This window comes from Schistocerca gregaria, chromosome 5 (assembly GCF_023897955.1).
Source record: "Schistocerca gregaria isolate iqSchGreg1 chromosome 5, iqSchGreg1.2, whole genome shotgun sequence".
Classification (NCBI taxonomy): domain Eukaryota; kingdom Metazoa; phylum Arthropoda; class Insecta; order Orthoptera; family Acrididae; genus Schistocerca; species Schistocerca gregaria.
The window spans coordinates 319,587,714-319,609,703 of NC_064924.1; the positions used below are offsets into that span (position 1 = coordinate 319,587,714).

Consider the following 21,990-nt stretch of genomic DNA (forward strand, 5'->3'; position numbering starts at 1 on the left):
ACTGTATTAGAGTGAGCTATAGAGGGCAAAAACTGTAGAGGACGACAGAGATTGGGGCACATCTAAATAACTGAAGATGTAGGTTGCAAGTGCTACTCTGAGATGAAAAAGTTGACACAGGAGAGGAATTCATTGCCAGTCACATCAAACCAGTCAGGACACAGATGTTAATGGTTAAAAAACCTTTGTTGGATTCATAGTAAGATGAAACTAAAATCTGATGACTTAACTATTCTATTTTTTCACCGTCAGATAAATTACAAAAATTCATTGATAAAAGTCCAAGGATGGTTATTGTAGTATAGACAGCCTAAGAAGATTCCTGACAGCTCACAGCATTGTAGCCGGCTTCTAATTACCATTTGGTGTAATAGTTGCATGCAAAAACAGTAACCATCTACAGAGCTGTGACAAGGAGGCATTGCAATGGATGTTTACAAAATTACATTATGTTATTGTATGAGGTAGGCCTGCAAAGGTTCTGCACCCAGCCCATTGCAACTGTCAGGGATTAACTTATGGCTACTCAACTCTACTATCTTTGAAAGATCACTCACTCACTCACACACCATTCCTTAACTGTAATTTTCTTCATAAGTAACTTTAATCACAATGTAAATTCAGAAAACTACTACATTATGGAGAAAAACCTCAATGAGCAGTTTCATATACCATGCATTAACTACGGAAAAGACCACAATGGATGGGTGCCTTAAACCTTTACTTTACATACCAATGTTCATTAGCAACCCAACAATGGAAACGCCAGCTTAGAGTATCAACAATACTAGGAAAAGGATAGACTGCTACTTACAGTAGTAAAGCCATTTAATTTCAGATGGGCATAACGCAAAGACTGTTACACATTCTAGTTTTCGGCCAAAGTCTTCTCCAGAAAACACGTGCACAGTTAGGCAAGCAAGCAAGCACAACTTGCCCACACATGACTACTATCATCAGAAGCTCTGACTACAATGTGGCTGTCATGTGACTAGTAATCTAGAGTGGGGCGGGGAAGGGGGAGGGATAGCAGAAGGTGAGGGAATGTGAAACGGGAGGAGGTGATAGGACGAGGGGCAGAAACCATTGGGTGTAGGATGTGGGGAAAATGGGTTACTGTAGGTTGAGGCTGGGATAATTTCAGGAATGGGGAATGTGTTGTAAGAATGACTTACATTTGCAAATTCAGAAAAGCTACTGGTGGTGGAGGGCAGGATTCAGATGGCCCTGTTTGTGAAGCAGCAACTGAAATCAAGCATGTTGTGTTCAGCTGCATGGTGTGCCATAGGGTGGTCTACTTTACCTTTGGCCACAGCTGGGCGGTGGTTGTTCATCCTGTGGACAGGTGGTTGGTAGTCATACCCATATAAGAAGCTGTGCAATGGTTGCAGAAAGGCTGGTATATAACATGGCTGCTTTCACAGGTGGCCCAGGCTTTGATGGAGCAAGTTAAGCCTGTGAAAGGACTGGAAAAGGAAGTGCTGAACATGTGGACTGAGCAGGTCATGCACCTGGACCTTAGCCTGGGATTGGTTGGTTCATTGGTTTAAAAGAGGGGGGAAGGGACCAAACTACGAGGTCATCAGTCCCTTGTTCTGAAGGAAACAATGCCACAAGGGCGAGAATAAGATGATGAAACTTACAACACAAAACCAAATTGAAGGAAAAACCACAATAAGTGAAGGGCAACAAACACTCAAATGGACAGAAGGAGACAAGAAAACCATAAAGACACAAGAAACAAGAAGAACAGGTTAAAACAACAAAGCAAGTTACCATGGCTGGTTGACCACAAGGATAAAAAGGAAAAAGCAGCCACTCTGTAACACATTAAAACCTCCACCCTGAAAGCACTAGGGTGGATGACACACAGGGTCAAAGGACGTACTAAAACTTAGACCAAATGATAGAACTCATCCTCACAAATAAAACGTAAAAATAAAGCTGTTGCTGAGGCATTGTTGCTCAACACCGAAGGTAGGGTGCTGGGAAAGTTAAAAGACTGCTGCTAAGCAGCTAAAAGTGGGCAGTCCAGCAAGAGATGGTTGACTGTCATTCACGAGCCACAGCAATACCGAGGTGGGTACTCGCAACGGGGGAGGTAACCATGTGTCAGTCACGTATGGCCAACGCGGATCTGACAATCACCAAGTCCCTGCAAGAGGTGTGCACGGAAGTCTTCCACACATTCGTAGTTTCCTTAATAGCACGCAGCCTGGTGTGCGTACTGGGGTTATGCCATTCCGCCTCCCAGCACCACAAAACCTTGCGGCTTAATACTGAATGCAGATCAGTTTCAGAGAAGCTGATCTCCATAAGTGGTTTCCGCATAGCCCATTTGGCCAGCCTGGCGGCAAGTTCGTTGCCTGGGATTCCGACGCGAACTGTAGTCCGGAAACACCACTGAACAATTGGACCGTTCCAGGGCACAGATGGACTCCTGAATGGTCGCTACCTAAGGATGATGAGGGTAGCACTGGTCGATACCTTGTAGGCTGCTCAAGGAATCTTGACACAGGAGAAATGACTCGCCTGGGCACGAGTGGATACGTTTAAGACCACGAGATATGGCAGCCATCTGGTAAGAAGTGCTGTTCTATATGACCTCCATGAACATAAGCAAAGTCAACTTGACCATCAGCCATCGAAGTAAACCACTTCATGGCACCAGCACATGTCGAGAATCTACAGGAATTGACAGCAGAGGGTCGCAGGGTTAACGGAGTCCTTACGACCATGGAGGTGTTCGTGAATGAACCTCAAGTACAGGTGGTAAAGGCAAGGACTCTAGTTTGGAGAGAAGGATTCGCACACAAACTGCAAATGCAAGCCCTGACCTGGGCCGCAGATGAGGGAGATGAACCGCTGTGGGTGGGAAACGGAGATGATAAATCAGACAAGCAGAACTACAAATGAGTGCAATGTAACAGGAAAACGATTGCGCACACCTAACCTTCAATGGAGGGACTCCTGTCTCCACCAGGACGCTTGTCACCGGACTTTTCCTAAAAGATCCTGCCGCTAGGCGAACGCCACAGTAGTGCACTGGATCAAGTGAATGCAACGCTGAGGGTGCTGCCGAACCATAAACCACACTCCCTTAGTCAAGGTGGGATTGAACAAGGGCTCTGTAGACCTGCAGCAGCGTAGAGTGATCTGCACCTCAGTTGGTGTTGCTCAGGCAGCGGAGGGCACTGATGTGCTGTCAGCACTTCTGCTTAAGCTGACGAAAGTGAGGAAGCCAAACCAAATGGGCTTCAAAAACCAGTCCTAAAAATCAGTATGTCACCCCTATGGTCACTGAATCATCATTAAGGTAATTTTGTGGTTCCCGATGAATGGTATGACACCTACAGAAGTGCATAACACACGACTTTGCAGGCGAAAACTGGAAACCGTGGGCTACAGCACATGACTGCACCTTGTGGTGGCTTCCTTCTATGTGCCGCACAGCAACACCAGTACTGGTGGAGCAGTACGAAATGCAGAAGTCTTCAGCATACAGAGAAGGCGAGACGAATGGCCCTTTAACTCCTGTGCACCATTAATGACCACTAAAAAGAGAAAGACACTTAATACAGAGCCCTGCGGGGCCCCATTCTCCTGAATATGGAACTATGGAAGGCACCAACTTTGACATGGTAAGTACGAAGCGACAGGAAATTTTTGATAAAAATAGGGGAGGGAGGGCCTCCGAGATCCAACTCGTATAATGTGGCAAGGATATGATGTCGTAAGGACATGTCATATACTTTTCGTAAATCAAAAAAGACGACAACTAGGTGTTGATGTCTGGAAAAAGCTGTTCGTATGGCAGACTCTTGGTACACAAGATTATCAGTGGTAGAGTGTCCTTGGTGTAAGCCGCGCTGACATGGACCCAGTAGACCACGCGACTCCACGACCCAACCCAACTGCCGACACACCATACGTTCCAGCAGCTAACAGAACGTTGGTGAGGCTGATGGGCCAACAGCTATCCACATCAAGCTGGTTTTTACCAGTTTTAAGTACCAGAATGATGGCACTGTCAAGACATTTCTCTGGAAAGATGCCATTTCACCAGATCCGGTTGAAGACGAGGAGATGTCACTTATAGTCAGATGAGAGATGTTTAATCATCTGACCGTGGATCCAATCTGGCCCAGGAGCTGTGTCGGGGCAATGTGCAACAGCACTGAAGAGCACCCACTCTGTAAATGGGGCGTTAAAAGATTCACTGTAGAGTGTAGTGAATGAGAGGACTTTTCTTTCCACCCACCGTTTGAGGGTGCGAAAGGCTGGGGGGTAGTTCTCCAATGCAGAAGCTCTAACATAGTGCTCAGGAATCATATTTGCGTCTGTATATAACATACCATTGATGTTAATGTCAGGGACACCTGTTGGGGTCTAGAACCCAAAAACATGTCTGATCTTTGTCCAAACTTGGGAAGGTGACGTATGACACCCAATGGTGGAGACATACCTCTCCTAACACTCCTGCTTCCGTCTTTTGATAAGTTGGTGAACGTGGACAAGGAGCCGCTTTAAAGCTAAGAAGTGCTCCAGGGAAGGGTGCCACTTATGCCGCTGTAGAGCTCACCAACACTCCTCAATTGCCTCAGTGACTTCCGCTGACCACCACAGGACTGCCTTTTGCCGAGGGATTGCATTTTCCACCGCAGTAACGATTTTTGTAGTCACCTGCCCAACCATCACATCAATATTACCATGTGGGGGAGAGTCAATGGTGAAATATGTGGCGGCCCCGGGATTTAAGAGGCAGAGGTCAAACTGACACAGTTAAGTTTTGACATCTCTGCCTCAGCCAGCAAGCATGGTGTTACCCCACAAGGGGTTATGACCATTAAAATCCCCTTAAAGTAGGAAAGGCTTAGGGAGTTGATCAGTGCATCTTATATATTCAGAGGTACTGCACCATCTGGAGGAAGACGTACATTGTAGACAGTTATTTCCTGCATTATTCTGACAGCCACGGCTTCAAGAGGGGTTTGAAGGGGCACAGTTTCACTACAGATCGAGTTTAGGACATAAACACAAACTCCACCTGACACAATTATAGTATGGTTCCTGTAATATCCCTTATAGCTGCAGAGGGCATGGGCCTACATCGCCAGAAACTAGGTTTCCTGGAAAGCAATGCAGAAAGCAGGTGTAAAGCTTAACAGTTGCCGTAGCTCAGCCAGGCAGCGGAAAAAAAACTGCTGCAATTCCATGGAACATTCAATGAGGCAGTTTATGCCTCAGGGTCACTTGCTGCCACTGACTTATTGCCTCAGCAGTCTATATACATTGTGTCTGAGGGTCTGGCGAGATCTAGGTCCTCAGCGGACACCAGACACTCCACCTTATCCCCAGATGCAGAGCTTGTAGGTAGCAGTGTTGTGGGTGCCACTGCAATTTCATTGGTCTTAGGGGTCTTCTTTCTAGACTTTTCTCGCTGCTCCTTGGGTTTCTCTGCCTGGAAGGGCTTCACTGATTCAGTCTCCAGGACTGAGGATGAGCGTGAAGCCCTATGACCAACTGCTTTTGGGCACTTCGGTCACTGGCATGCATAATCTTTCCCATTAGCAGAAACCTGGGAAGGGAGCGACCCCTGGGACCCCTTCCTGGCCACAGGAGCCGAAGAAGACTTACGGTTCTCCGATGGTTGGGGGAGCAGTGCTCCCAAGGTAAGTGGTGCGGCAGCATAAGGGGAGTAATGCCCCCCACCACCAAGTGGGCAGGTGTAGCCTTCTTGCTCTGAGAGCCGAGTATTCCACGATTTTCCTCTTTTTTTGGCAAAAACCTGCAGTCTGGCAAGCAAGGTGAATGGTTGGTTGGTTGATTGGTTGGGGTTGAAGGGACCAAATAGCAAGGTCATCAGTCCTTTGTCTCGAATGTGGCCCATTCAGACAGTTTGACATGTCAGGAGAGTCAGAACAATAAAACGAGAAAGTCTAAAAAACGTAAAAGTGCAGTAGTGTAGTCAATGGTAAACACAAACTGAGGGAAGTCAGCAAGAGAGCAACCCCAAGGCTATGTTAGAGGCAGTAAAGGCCCACCTCTGAAGCAGTAGAAACAAGACCACCTGCTATTTAAAGGTGTTCAACCGCTAGAATGTAGAAGTGTGTTTGGGAAAAGGAGACTAACCAATTATAAAAAGTGATAAAAACAGTGTAAAAGGGAGGGAAAAGAGGATCTTGGCCAGGGAGGGGAGTCTGGAATCTCCCAACACAGCTTACAATGGAAGACACCCCAGCCCTCACTGCCCTGCCCCAACACCAGAGTGAGATTAAAAACCTTAAAACCGAGAATGAAAACCACTTTCATGGAGGAAACAGAACCATTTCGACCATCCGGGAATCATCAGCCAACATTAAGGGTAAAGTGCAGGGAAGTCTGTATTTAGTACGCAGAGCCAAAAGATGGGGGCATTCCACCAAAATGTGGGCTACTAACTGGAAGGCTCCACAACCACAAAGTGGGGGTAGCTCATTGCACGAAAGAGAAACAAGGGTCAGCCTGGTATGACCAGAAACAAGGGTCAGCCTGGTATGACCAGAAACAAGGGTCAGCCTGGTATGACCAGAAACAAGGGTCAGCCTGGTATGACCAGAAACAAGGGTCAGCCTGGTATGACCAGAAACAAGGGTCAGCCTGGTATGACCAGAAACAAGGGTCAGCCTGGTATGACCAATGCAGAGATGACACAGGGTGGTTCAGGCCTTTCGGGAGAGGCGGAATGAAGAACGCCACAGGACTGTGTCACCTTAATCGCACGAAGTTTATTAGACAGTGAGGTAGTCTTCCAAGAGTTGGCCTACGATTGTGCGAAGAGGGATTTTATTTGATGTGAAGTCATAAATCCGCAGCAGGAAGGGTTACAGAGAATGGGGGGGGGGGGGGGGGGGGTTTAGTAACTCCTCTCCCAACCAAACGATTAGCAAGCTCATTCACCTGAGATACCCTACATGACCAGGGACCCAAAGTAAGTCAACAGAACAAGCAGCACGGTGAAGATCAGCGACATGTTCATGGATGGCCGAGACCAAGGGATGGCGCGAAAAACACTGGTCAATACCCAGAAGGCCACTCATTGAGTCCGTACATAACAAAACGCAGTTGTGTTGGGACTGTTTAATAAAGGTAAGGGCTTCGGAGATTGCCATCAATTCCACAGTAAACACTCCACATGCAGGTGGCAGGAGATGGTTTTCTGTGCCAACAGAGGATGTGAAGGCATATTCTTCACGATCAGCAGATTTAGAGCCATCATTGTAAAAAAACAACAGCATCCCAAAACTCCCATAAAATTTGGCGAAAGAAACAATGGAACACCATCGGGGGAATGGAATCTTTCAGACCTCAGCGGAGATCCATCCTAATTCAAGGCCGAAAACTGAACCAAGGGAGAGTGTTGGGAAGGGAGCGTGGGAGACAGGACAAAGAAGGAAGCTGAAAATCATGGCAAAGAGAGACAAGGCGGAGCCCAACTGGAAAACGTGGAATCAAGTGGGTGACGTCCATGGTCTGGGAACAGGATAGAATAGGAAGGACGAGTGGGAGAGGAACGGACAGTGATTGCATAAGAAACCAGAAGCTGGGACCGCCGAACAGAAAGGAGGGGGGAGTCCAGCTTCAACCAGGAGACTCAAAAGGGCCAGTAGGGAAAGCACTAGTGGCCAAACGGATACCACGATGGTGGACCGGATCCAGCAGTTGCAGTGTGGAAGGAGCAGATGCCCATAAACTTGACAACCACAGCCCAAGCGAGACAGCACTAAAGCCTGATAAAGGCGGAGAAGGACGAAGCGGTCCGCACCCCAAGAAGTGTGGGCAAGGGAGCAAAGGACACTGAATTTACAGAAACACCCTACCTTCAGAAGTCTGATATGAGGCACCCAAGTGAGCTGCTTGTTGAAAAGATGACCTGGGAAACGAAACTGTGAGACCACAGGTAATCGTTGTGCATTGACTTAGAGCTCCTGACTGGGGTGGATCTTAGTACAGCGACGGAAGTGGACCACACACAATTTTAAAGGAGAGAACTGAAACCCGTTTGAGAGGGTCCATGCAGAGGCACACCGTATATCTCCCTGGAGCTGCCGCTCTGCAGAGACCATCGAAGAGAAACTAAGCCAAATGCAGAAATCATCCACATACAGAGCAGGGGCGACCAAAGGACCGACAGAGGCCACAAGTCCATCGATAGCAATGAGGAAAAGAAGTACACTCAATACCCAACCCTGTGGGATGCCATTCAGCTGGGTCCAAGGAGAAGTAAAAACAGTACCAACCCGAACCCTGAATGACTGATGGAACAGGAACTGGCGGATAAACATCGGGAGTGGGCACTGAAGACCCCACCGATGAAATTTAAGTAAGATGTGATGGCACCAAGCTGTGTCATAGGCCTTGCGAAGATTGAAAATTGCTGCAACCAAATGGTGGCGCTGGGAAAATGCCTGCTGAACTGCGCATTCCAAGCAAAGTAAATGATCGGAGACCGTCCCTCCCGGAAGCCACACTGGTAAGGGTTGGTTGGTTTGTGAGATTGAAGGGACCAGACTGTGATGGTCATCGGTCCCTTTTTCCAGAACTGCAAATACCCACACAGAATAAAAACGAAAAATGGAGACAACAGATGACACAGGACAAGAAAGACGTAGACATAGATCAGACAAGACAAGTGTGACAGTGGTTGGTCGACCACAGAGATAAAAAAAGAAAAGCCAACCACCAAAAAACACACTAAAACTCAGTCTAAAACCTTTAGCCAAAGGCCAGACAAAAAACCATAACTAACACTCGGATTACATGATAAAAAACCCCTGCTCAAATAAAATGCAAAACTAAGCCTGCCATAGCAGTGTCATTTGTTATAAGGGCAGGGAGCGTGTCAGGCAGCGTGAACGTCTGCCTGAGCACAGCTAAAAGGGGGCACTCCAACAAAATGTGGACCACCATCAAAACGGATCCGCAGCGACATAAAGGTCTGTCCTCACGGAGCAGTAAGTGGCCGTGCGTCAACCGTGTGTGCCCAATGTGCAGCCGGCAGAGGCCAACAGACTCCTTGCGAGAGACCTGCATGGATGACCGCCACACAGTCACCGTCTCCTTGATAGGAGGGAGTTTGTTTGGCGTGGTCAGGTTGCGACATTCAGTGTCCCAAAGCTGGAAAACTTTGCGGCGTAAGATCGCTCACAAATCAGTCTCCGGGAGGCCAATTTTCAGAGATGGTTTACTGGTGGCCTGTTTGGCCAAGCTGTCAACATGTTCATTGCCGGGTATCCCAACATGGCCTGCGGTCCACACAAAGACCACAGAGTGGCCGCAATGGGCAAGAGTATGGAGGGACTCCTGGACAGCCATCACCAGACGAGAGCAAGGGAAGCACTGGTCGATAGCTCGTAAACTGCTCAGGGAGTCACTACAGATAACGAAGGACTTACCTGAGCAGGAGCGGATATACTCTAGAGCACGAAAGATGGCGACTAGCTCAGCAGTGAAAATGCTGCAGCCAGCCGGCAATCAATACTGTTCGTAATGGTCCCCTAGAGACAGAGCATAACTGACACGACCAGCAACCATCGAACCGTCACTGTAAACAATGCCAGAGCCCTGATACGTGGCAAGGATGGAAAGAAAGCGGCAGCGGAAGGCCTCCGGAGGGACTGAGTCCCTTGGGCCCTGTGCCAATTTGAGCTGAAGGCAAGGGCGAGGCACACACCATGGAGGCGTACGCAGAGGGGCCCGGAAAGGAGGTGGAAGAGGAAAACCCCAAGCCCGGAGAGAAGCTCTCCGACGCGGACCGCGATCGTACAACCCAACCGGGGCCGACGTTCTGGGAGATGGACAACTGACGGAGGGAACAGGAGAAAATAATAGGATGCCTGGGCAAGCTACAAACATGTACAGCATAAGCAACCAGTAAACATTTGCACCGTAACTGCAGTGGAGGGACACCTGCCTCCACAAGTAAGCTGTTCACAGGGTTGGTCCAGAAAGCACCAGTAGCAAGTCATATCCCGCTGTGAAATATTGGGTCCAGCACCCGCAACGCAGAAGGGAGATGCTGAACTATAAGCCAGGCTCCCATAATCCAGACAGGACTGGATTAACGCCTGGTAGAGCTGTAAGAGGGTAGAACGGTCGGCGTCCCAGCTGGTGTCGCTCAAGCATCGCAGAGCATTAAGATGCCGGCAACACATCTGTTGAAGCTGCCGAACATGTGGGAACCAAGTCAACTGGGCAACAAAAACCACACCCAAAAACCGATGTGTATCCACCACAGCAAGAAGTTTGCCGGCAAGGTAAAGCTGCAGCTCAGGGAGAACTGTTCGTCACCGGCAGAAATGCATAACAGGCCTTGGCAGCTGAAAACTGGAAGCCATGCACTACAGCCCAAAACTGCGCCTTGCGGATAGTGCCCTGCAGCTGACGTTCAACAGCTGCAATGCCAATGGAGCTATAGTAGAGGCAGAAGTTGTCAGCATACAGGGAAGCTGAGACAGGCGTTCCCACCTCTGCAGCAATCCCGTTAATTGCAATTAAAAACAGGCAAACACTGAGGACTGATCCCTGTGGTACCCCGTTCTCCTGAACTCGGGAGGAACTATGGGAGGCCACAACCATGCGGAAAGCGCAATGCGACAGAAAATTTCGCAGGAAAATTGGCAGTGAACCCCCAAAACCTCAATCATGAAGCGTAGAGATGTGATGGTGCCATGTCATATCGTACGCCTTCCGCATGTCGAAAAAGACGGCGACAAGGTGCTCACAGTGGGCAAAGGCCGTACGGGTGGCTGAGTCCAGGCTCACCAGAGTGTCGGCGGCAGAGCAGCCTTTACGGAACCCACCCCGAGACGGAGCCAGAAGGCCCCGAGATTCAAGTACCCAACTCAACCGCCGGCTCACCATGCACTCTTTAATGGAGCGGAAGGCCAGCACGTAATTCACAGAAATGGAACTGAGAGCAAAACGATCTGCTAAGTGGTTTGCAATGAGCTCAGGGTCAGAACAAACTGTTCCATTCAGTGACAGTGCGGGGACGCTGACAGGGGTCCGATAGCCATAGAGGGGTCTAATCTTTGCCCAGACCTGCGATGGAAGCCAATGGTGGAGACATACCGTTCCCAGCACTTCTGCTTGTGTTGGCAAATGATGCGGCGGGCCCGTGCACAGAGCCGTTCAAAGGCGGTAAGGTTTTCTAAAGACGGATGCCGCTTGTGGCGCTGGAGTGCCCACCTGCGATCATTAATCGCCTCAGCGATCGCAGGCGACCACCAAAGCACACTCCTCCACCAAGGGGACCCAGAAGAACAGGGAATGGCAGATTCTGCGGCAGTAACTATGTCAGTGCTGACCAAGTGAACCACCGCATCAATGGCTTCATAAGAAAGAGGCACAATAGCGACCAAGGAGAACAAGTCCCAGTCAGCCTTATTCATAGCCCATCTGCAAGGGCACCCAGAAAAGTGACGTTGTGGCAGTGACAGAATAATCGGAAAGTGGTCACTACCACACAGGTCATCATGCACACTTAATCGGACAGACGGTAAGGGGCTACGGCTGCAGATCGAAAGGTCTATGGCTGAGTATGTGCCATGTGCCACACTGAAATGTGTGAAGGCACCATCCTTTAAAATGGAAAGGTCAATCTGAGTCAATACATGTTCAACAGTGGCGCCTCGACCTGTTGCCACTGACCCACCCCACAGAGGGTTATGGGTGTTTCAGTCGCCCAGTAACAGGAAAGGTAGCGGCAATTGGGCTATCAGTGCAGCCAGGACATGCTGTGAGACATCATCCGGTGGGAGATAGAGACTGCAGATAGTAAACAGCCTGTGGCACCACACCCAGACAGCAACAGCCTCTAAAGGTGTTTGTAGAGGGACAGGCTTGCTGTGAAGGGAGTGAAAGACGTAGATGCAGACACCACCATATACCTTCTCATAACCGGCCCGGTTCCTATAATAACCCTGATAGCCACAGAGGGCTGGGGTTCGCATTGCCGGAAACCAAGTTACTTTAAGAGCAATGCAGAGGAAAGGGTGAAGGCTGATAAGTTGTCGGAGCACAGCAAGATGGTGGAAGAAACCACTGGAGTTCCACTGGAGGATGATATTGTCCAAGGCTGAGAAAGGCATGAAGGGACTGGGGAGGCAGATTACACCGCTGGGTCACTTGCTGCCACTGGCTCAGTACCCGTGCGAGCGATATCCATTGTGTCCGAGGGGCCGGCGAGATCCAGGTCTTCAGCAGACGCCCCGACTCTCAACCTCATCCTCAGACGCTGAGCTTGTAGGAAGCGGTGGGACAGGTGCCACCGCAATGTCGGGATTCTTGGGAACCTTTTTCTTCTTCTACGTCTCATTTTGTCTTCGGTGGTTCAGGCTGGGAGGGCTTCACTGGGTCAGTCTCAGGGACAGACGACGACCGTGAGGCCCTACAACCAGCAACCGGTGGTTGTTTCAGCCACGTACGGGTGTCCGCTTTTCCGCTGGTCAGAACTTGCGGAGGAAGGTCCCCAAGGGACCCCTTCCTGGCGAGAGGAGTCAAAGTAGTCTTACACTTCTCCGGCTGGGAAGGGAGAACTGATGTCCCCGATGGTTAGGGGGGGTGGGGGTGGGGGAGGCTCCTGAAGTAGATGGAGCAGGAGCAGGAGCAACAGGGAGTGAAGTGCCCCACTATCAAGAGAGCAGGTGTGGTCCTTCGACTCTGAGAGCTGACTGGAAGTGTTGCAGCTGTTTGAACTGTTGCAGTAGTGACAGTGGCGGAATAAGAAGACGTCATGCGCACAGGATGAAGCCGTTCAAATTTCCGCTTAGCCTCCGTGTACGTCAGTCAGTCCAGGGTCTTGATTTCCATTATTTTCCTTTCCTTCTGCACAATCGGACATTCCGGAGAGCAAGGGGAATGGTGCTCTCCGCAGTTGACACAGATAGGAGGCGGAGAACGTTGAGCATCAGGATGTGATGGACGACCACAATCGCGACATCAGGCTGGAAGCACAGTGTGACGACATATGGCCAAGCTTCCAACACTTTAAGCACCGTATCGGGGGAGGGATATATATGGCTTTACATCACAACAGTAGACCATCACCTTGACCTTCTCAGGTAATGTGTCACCCTCGAAATTCAAGATAAAGGCACCAGTGGCAACTTGATGATCCATCAGACCCCAGTGGATGCGCCGGTCGAAATGGACACCTCGTCGCCCTAAGTTTGCGCGCAGCTTGTCATCGGACCGTACAAGGAGATCCCTGTGGAATATAATGCCCTGGACCGTATTTAAGCATTTATGGGGTGTGATAGTAACTCAAACATCCCCCAGCTTCTTACAAGTGAGCAACGCCCGCGACTGCGCAGAGGATGCTGTTTTTATCAAGACCTCCCCGAACTTGGCCTCTAAATGCTCTACAAAGAACTGAGGCTTCACAGATACAAAGGATTCACCATCAGCTCTGGTACAGACGAGATACCGGGGCAAATACGTTTCACTGTCATTCCTAGTCTTTCATTCCTCCCATGGTGTGGCCAGGGAGGGGAACGATTTGGAGTCATACACATTAGCTTTAAAATGAGCCCTCGAACGCTTAGAGACTGCTGGTGGCTGGCCACCAACAAGAGATGATTTGCCACACTTCAATGCGCGTCATCCACGCTGATGCCACCTACTCTGACCAAGAGCCAACCCCATAGGTGCCACCCAGCCACCCTGGCAGGATGGCCATTGCTGGGAGTCTTGATGCCCGAGGGAGATGGGCATCTACTCCTTGGCATACAAGGGGAGTAAACGGCGCAGGCATCAGCAGACCGATCCCTGTGTTGTCAGGGGGCTACAACCAACAGGGTACATGGCGGCCCCACCAAACGGACTGGCTACCGTGCCGGATGTTAGGTGACATGTGGTCCATGGTCGCCGTCAGTGCAGAAAACGGCACTGCACAGCCCATGGCGGAAAGTGCACGCATGAACGTATCTATGCCCAAGAGATGGGGAGTGGGCAGAACTGCAATGCAATGACGAATAAGCTGGCAAAAGGTCTGACCACAAGATGGACACAAATCACCAAGTAAGGCGCCCTTCTGCAACAGGCTCCCTCTTCGGAAGAATTTTGAGATATGAAGGTCAAACCTGACGGTGGACCATCACATAAGACCGAAACATTTGAGACTGCTTTTATTCACCTCTTACGACAGGCAGGAATACTGCGGGCCTATTCTTAGGCAGGAGCTTCCATCCACTGTTTCTGGTGAAAGAAAGCAGCCAGATAGGAGGCTGATGCTGATGCAAAATGGGTCAAAAGATGTTCTGTGAGAATCATTGGGTCAGTGCAAAGGCCATCCAGGAGATGAAGGCCTGGGAGGGTGTACTGCCGATGGCAACCTTTGAGTGAGCGAAGTGTAGCGCATACCCGTGACTTAGGGACAGTAGAACCAAGGAAAGAAACAAAGTGTCCCGAACACATCCGTTTGCTCTGTTTGATTAAGTAACGGGCTTTAGCGCAAAGGCGTTTAAAGGTAATAAGGGTGGCAACTGATGGGTGCCTCTTAAGATGGTTGCAAAGCTCGACAGCAATCATGGATGGCAATGGCCGTACTCCACCACGGGACTTGCCGGCGGTGAAATGGTTCAGATGAGGGCAGTACAGCAAGGCTAGGGCGTGAATAATCACATCAGACATGTCACATAGGACGTCATCAATACACCCCGACAAAGAGGGAGAAAACACGACCTGTGCAATGTATAAAGGCCGATCGGCGCATAGGAAAGACCAACGATGTAACCTGTCCATCAGCGAGCGGAAAGGGAACGAGAGTATCAACAGGAAATGGTCACTATCACAAAGGTCGTCATGTGGCACCCAGTGTAATGAAGAGAGGAGGAAGGGAGAAGAAAGAGAAAGTTCAATGGCAGAAAAGGTACCATGACCGGCACTAAAATTAGTTGGAGAGCCATCATTAAGAAGAGAGAAGTCGTGGTCTGCACGAAACTGGTTTATGAGAAGACCTCGTCTAGATGTAAATGCACTGCTCTACAAGGGAAGATGAACATTAAAACCGCCAAGGAGGAGGAAGGGAAGAGGAAGTTGCTGAAGAAGAGCAGTTAAGGCAGCAGGTGTAAGAGTCCTGTCAGGAGGGAGATAAAGATTGCAAACCGTGGCCTCAGAATCCAGGTGGACCCTAACAGCAACCGCTTCCAACGTAGTTTGAAGAGGAATCCACGTGCTACCAACATCTGTATGGACCAATGTACAAACACCACCAGAGGCCCGCAGGGGGCCAACCCCATTTCGACAAAGCACGGAACCCACGGAGGGCTGGTGGGTGATCAGTAAAATGAGATTCCTGTAGAACCACGCAAGCTGCAGAGTAAGACAAAATAACGGATTTCAACTCCAGAAGGTGACAGTAATATTCATTACAATTCCATTGGATAACTATAGAACGATGATTCAAATGGGAGTTGAACAGGCTAAAGCCACTCATGCCCCCAGGTCACTACCAGCCACCGTCAAGCAGGGGGCGACATCCATGAACAACAGGTCAGAATCAGGTTGCGAAGCCAGGGATGGGATCTCTGGTAAAACCACAGGCTCCTTGTCTCAGGACTTATGTTTCTTCTTCTTTTGAGATCGAGGAGGGCTGTGTGGCATAAAGGAGCCACCTGCAGCAAGATCGAAGGGGAAAAAAAAAGGTTGGGTGACCTGGGGCCCACAGACCATGGTTCTCGCAGTCGTCGCATGGCAGCAGACCTTTGGCCTGGAAGGTGCCGGGAAGGGGTACGCCGGAAGAGGCACCCTTGAACGGCAGACGCCAAAGAAGTGGGACACTTCGCTGGATGGGGAGAGGGAATGGCACCTGGAGGAGAGGGTGTGGGAACTGCAGGGGGGGAGGGGGAAGGGTTCAGGACTGGGGTACGGGAGGGGGTGAAGGTGTAACTAAAGCATAACTAGACGTCATGGACACAGGGGACACAGGGTGAAGGCATGCATACTTCTAACGAGCATCATTTTAGGTTAAATGATCAAGGGACTTATACTCTTGTATCTTCTTTTCCTTCTTATGTATTGGGCAATCTGGTGAACATGGAGAATGATTGCCATGATGATTAAAACACACACACACACACACACACACACACACACACACACACACACACACACACACACACGAGAGAGAGAGAGAGAGAGAGAGAGAGAGAGAGAGAGAGAGAGAGAGCACAGGAAATCCCCTCATGGAGTTGATGTCCGCAGTCACCACAGAGATGGACCTGCGAACAGCGGGAAGACATGTTTCCAAAACACAAGCACTTAAAACACCTCATAGGTGGTGGGATGTACGGCCTCAGGTCACATCAATAAACCATAATCTTTACTTTCTCAGGGAGGGTATCTCCTTCAAAGGACAGGATAAAGGCACCACTATCATAGTGGTTGTCCTTCAGACCCTTCTGAACACACCGAACAAAGTGAACCCCCCCCCCATCCGAGATTGTTGTGAAGTTCCTTGTAAGTTTGAAGGATGACGTCCCCGTGAAAAATCACACTTTGAACCATATTTAGAGACTGATTGGGAGGGGGGGGGGGGTAAGGGACACAGGAACTGCACCAAAATGGTTACAGGCACGAAGAGCCGCAGATTGGGCAGCTGAAGTAGTTTTGATCAACAACGAACATGACTGCATCTTGCTCAGAGAGTCCACTTTGCCAAACTTGTCTTCAGTGTGATCCACAAAAAAAAGTTTGGTAATGGTCAAAGTATCCCCATCAGCCCTGATGCAAACCAGATGGCGGGGGAAAGGTTTCGCCCCTAGCCGACGGGCCTGACCCTCCTCCCAGGGGGTAGCCACGGAAGGGAAGGCCGAAGGGGCAGGAGAAGCAGCACTAAAACGATCAGTTCCACACGGAGAGACAGCTGCAGAAGAACGGCCAGGACCTGTATGCATTTCATTTGCATAGTGCCGGCCTGATACCACCCACTCCGATCAAGGGCTCACCCCACGGGTGCCACCTAGCCACAGTAAGGGCCATCTGGCACAGCAGCCATTGCCTGGAGTTCCAATGCTCCAGGACAACAAGTAACCACTCCTAGGCTTACATGAGGAGGTCATAGTTCAGGTATCAGAAGTGTGATCCCTGTGTGTACGGGGGCCTCAACCAAAAGGATACATAGCGACCCCACCACAAGGGCTGGCTACCGTGCCGGCTATGCACCCTAGCATCAGAGAACAACATGAAAGAAAAGGTGGAATGAACTAGGAGGGCACACATTGGAGAGGTGCTCTCCCCCAAATGGCTCGCACTACGGAATAGAAATTTAGTAATGAGGTCAAACCCCCAGAGGAGGACCAGGGAATGCCAGAAGGATGAGGTGATTATGCAACAAAGCCAAATAGCAAAATTGCAAAACCAACATAACCAGGAGGATAGTGGGGCCAATATAAACAAGGAGAGAGAGAGAGAGAGAGAGAGAGAGAGAGAGAGAGAGAGAGAGAGGTTTTTTGTTTGGGTTTTAAGGGCGCTCAACTACTGAGGTCATTAGCGCCCAGTCACAATTGTAAGAGCACATAGAATCTAGTAAAACTCAAGAGGGGGGGGGGGGGGGGGGGGAGGGGACACCAGAAAGTTCTTACAAAGATGCAGATAAAATAAGTGAAACAATTAGATGTCTTTGGACAAGCCAGTCAAAGTAATAAAACGAAGAACACGAGCAGCTGCTCGAGCGTCATCAGCTAAAATATCCTGTAAAGTAGATGGCAGAGACAGGACAACACGAGTGACTAAAACGGGGACACGACAATAAAACATGGCGCACTGTCAATGCATGACCACAAGGGCACTGCGGGGCTGGGTCACCGAAGAGCAGGTAGCGGCAGTTAAACCGGCAATGCCCAATCCGCAACCTGGTCAGCAGGACCTCTTCTCGCCGAGATGGTCGGGAGGAGGTTGTCCAAGCAGTTGGGAACGGTTTTATAGCCCGGAGGTTGTTTCCTTGAAGTGATGACCAAGTATCCCACCACAATGACACAAGCCTCTTACAAACAACCCCACTAATGTCAGATGACAGGACACAATGGGAGGCTCGCCGAGGCAGGAGGGCTGGAGCCTTGGCTGCAGCATCGGCAGCCTCATTCCCAGGCACTCCTACATGGCCGGGAACTCACAGAAGGCTGAAAGGAGAGCCATCATCAGCAAAAGAATGGAGGGACTGCTGGATACATTGCACCAAGGGATGGACCGGATATGGAGCTCCAAGGCTCTGAAGAGCACTGAGTGAATCAGAGCAGAGTACATACCACGAATGGCGGTGGCGGCGGGCATTCTGAACGGCCTGATGGAGAGCAAAAAGCTCGGCCGTAAAGCTGGAACACTGGTCGAGGAGCCGGTATTTAAAGGTGACGGCCCCGACGACAAAGGCGCAGCCGACACCATTGTCAGTTTTGGAGCCATCAGTGTAAAAAAAAAGGGGGGGAGGGAGAGAGAAGGGGGAAGGAGCAAGAAGAGGAAAGGAGGGGAAGGGCAAGAACATGCAGCCCTGGAAAGAAGGAAGGCTGCAATAGCTCAGGACCCCATGCTCGCCATGCACGAACTCAAAAGAACCGTGAGCCCCCTGCAGGGAAGGTGAATGGTGCTCTCCATAGTTGACACAGATGGGAGGCAGAGCACATGGATTATTGGAATGTGATAGATGTACACAATCTCGACATGTGACACTGCAAGTACAGCGTGAAGACATATGGCTTTACTTCCAGCACCGCTTTGGGGGAGGGATATATGGCATGACATCACAGAGGTAGACCATCAACTTGACGTTCTCGGGTAAGGTGTCACCATCAAAGGCCAAGATGAAGGCACTGGTAGCAACCTGATTATTCCTCTGACTCCAATGGACTGCCACACAAAATGAACACCTCGCTGATATAAATTGGTGTGCAGCTTGTCGTCAGACTCAAACGAAGATCCCCCTGGAAGGTAATACCCTGGACCATATTTAAGCTCTTACGTGGCGCAATGGTAACAGAAACATCCCCCAACTTGTTATAAGCGAGTAAAGTCCGTGACTGGGCAGAGGATGCTTTTTTTTAATCAAGACTGACCCAAATCGCATTTTGGACAAGCCCTACACCTCCCCAAACTTATCCTCTAAAAAAAAAAAAAGTGGTTTCATCTTGTACATACGAGGTGCTGGGGTGAATAAGGTTCACTGCCTTCCTTAGCCTGGTGTGGCCAGGGAGGGGAATGATTTAGGGTTGCACTGTCTTGCGTTGTACTGAGACTTTGAACGCTTATAGACTGCTACTGTTCGATCGCCGGCAAGTGATGATGTATGCTTTGTCGTGCGTCATCCACCCTGATGCCACCCATTCCGACCAACGGCCCCCACCACAGGCACCACCAAGCCGCAGCAAAGGCCACCTGGCAGAATGGGCACTACTGGGAGTCCTGATGCCCCAGGATTACGGGCTTCTATTACTTGGCATAAGTGGAGAGTTAATGGCAGACGGATCAGCAGAGTGGTCCCTATGTTGTCGGGGGCTACAACAAACAGGGTACATGGTGGCCCCACAACAACGGACTGGCTACCATGCTGAATATGAGGTGCAAAGACATCAATGGTCATCGCTGGCACTAAAAGTGACACTGCATAGTACATGGTGGAAAACGCACCCAGGAAGGCATGCTCGACCAAGAGATGCGGAATGAGCTGGACAGCAGAGTGACGACAAAGTGGACTAAAGATCTCAAGGCACGATGGACATAGTGCACCCTTCCTCAATTGGTTCGCTCTTTGGGAAAATTTTGAAAAATGGATGTCAAACCCTACAGGGGATCATCACATAAAGGCCAAAACATGTGAGACTCCTTTTAGTTGCCTCTTACGACAGACAGGAACACCTCTGACATATTCTAATCTCTGGACCTGCAGGAGGGAGGGCTGGGATTACGAGGCTGGGTGGGCAACAGAACACCACTTTCCAAGGTGTGGGAAGGATGTTTGATAGTATATCCATCATTTCAGGGCATCATGATTGATAATCAGAACCCTAAAAAAGAACGAGGTTCAGTTGTTCAAGTCCAGAATCGTGTTGGGAGACAAAGAAGGCACTCTTTTGTAGTTGGCTCTTCAGGGTAACGGGACGATTAGGGTTGTGTGGGAACATGACATGAGTAATTGTTTGCGGACTAGGTCTAGGGGATAGTGCTTATTTGTGAAGGCCTTGGTGAGACCTGCATATTAAGAAAGGTAGTTCTTGTCACTGCAGAGAAGTCATTCCCACATGGCAAGACAAGACTGTGTGGGATGGATTTTTTGATAAGGAAGGGATGGCATCTGTCAAAATGCAGGTACTGTTGGTGGCTGGTGGGTTTTAACGCACCCAGAAGTGTGGGTGCAGCCATTAAGAACTAGGAATGGTGACACACTGGACTGCCCAGAATCAGGTGAAGCAGATGGGAAAGAACACGTTGAGGTTGTGAAGGAATGAGGATATGGTGTCTTGGCCTCGAGCCCAGATCATGAAGATATCATCAATGAACCTGAACCAGACCTGGAGTTTGGGCTGGCTATGAAGTCTTCCTCCACATGGTCCATAAACAGGCAGAGGTGAGTGCTATGGGGGTGCCCAGGATTGTGCTGCAGATTTGTTCGTATACCTCCTCTTTGAAGGAGATGTAGTTATCACTGTTTAAAGGCTTAGGATCCACCCAGAATCTGTCCCCTAGATCCATTTCTCTCATCACCCCTGAACACCTACCTACCTACCTACCTACCTACCTACCTCTCTCTCTCTCTCTCTCTCTCTCTCTCTCTCTCACACACACACACACACACACACACACACACACACACACACACACACACACACACTCACTCACTCACTCACTTTACATGCACCCCCAAAATTCACAAACCCAACAATTCTGGATGACTCCTTTAGCTGGTTAGTGTGCTCCCAATGAAGGATTTCAGTCTTCATTGACCAACACCATCTATCTATCTGTAATCTAGCCTCCCATGTCAAAGATACCTACTGCTTCCTTCACTGACTCTCCACCATCCCCACCACTTTACCTCCTGGTTCCCTACTGGTCACTTAACACCACCTCCCTATACACTAACATCTCTCATGCCCATGGTCTTGCCGCAACTAAACACTACCTTTCCCAACGTCTTTCAGACTCGGGATCGCTACCTCATGTAACTAACTTCATCCTAACACGGAACTACTACTCCTTTGAAAGTAAAGTATACAAACAAATCCATAGCACAGCCATGGGCACCTGCGTGGCATCATCTTATGCTAACCTGTTTATGGGCCACCTAGAAGAAATCTTACTAGCTTCCCAAAACCCCAAACCCCTGGTCTGGTTCAGTTTCATAATATCTTCATGCTATGGCCTTCAGGACAAAACATCACAATCTCAACACCTCTTCCAACTGCTACATCCGGTCCTCCTCAATTCACCATACCACCTTCCTAGACATAAACCTTCTCCGCTCTGATGGCTGCATCCACACCTCTGTCAACACTAAACCCACCAACCACTGACAGTATGTGCATTTTGGCAGCTGCCATCTCTTCCATATCCAAAAGGCTCACCCATATGCTGTGTCACCCAGGGACAGTATCTGCAGCGACAAGAACTCCCTTTCCCAGTATGCTAAAGGGATCACTAAGGCCTTCACAGACCAGCACTATCCCCCCACATCTAGTCTGCAAACAGACTTCCTATACAATCCCTCCCCCAGGGGCAGGCTAGAAAAGAGTACCCTCTCTGTCACTCAATACCACACCAAACTAGAACAACTGAACCACATCTTTCACCAGAGTTTCGATTATCCATTACCCTGCCCTGAAATGAGGGACATCCTACTCAAGATCCTTACCACCACTCCTGAAGTAGTGCTCCACTGCCCACACAACATCCACAACAAAGTAGTCTATCCCTATGCCATTTCCAATCCCAACCTCTTGCCACAGGGGGCATATCTCTATG

The 21,990-nt window shown here is 49.6% G+C and overlaps 1 protein-coding gene across 5 annotated transcripts in view; it reads right to left on the reverse strand.

Annotated features, from left to right (window-relative positions):
• LOC126271961 (microtubule-associated protein RP/EB family member 1) overlaps positions 1–21,990 on the reverse strand; it is a 63,602-nt gene that overhangs the window by 38,375 nt on the left and 3,237 nt on the right. The window lies entirely within an intron of this gene.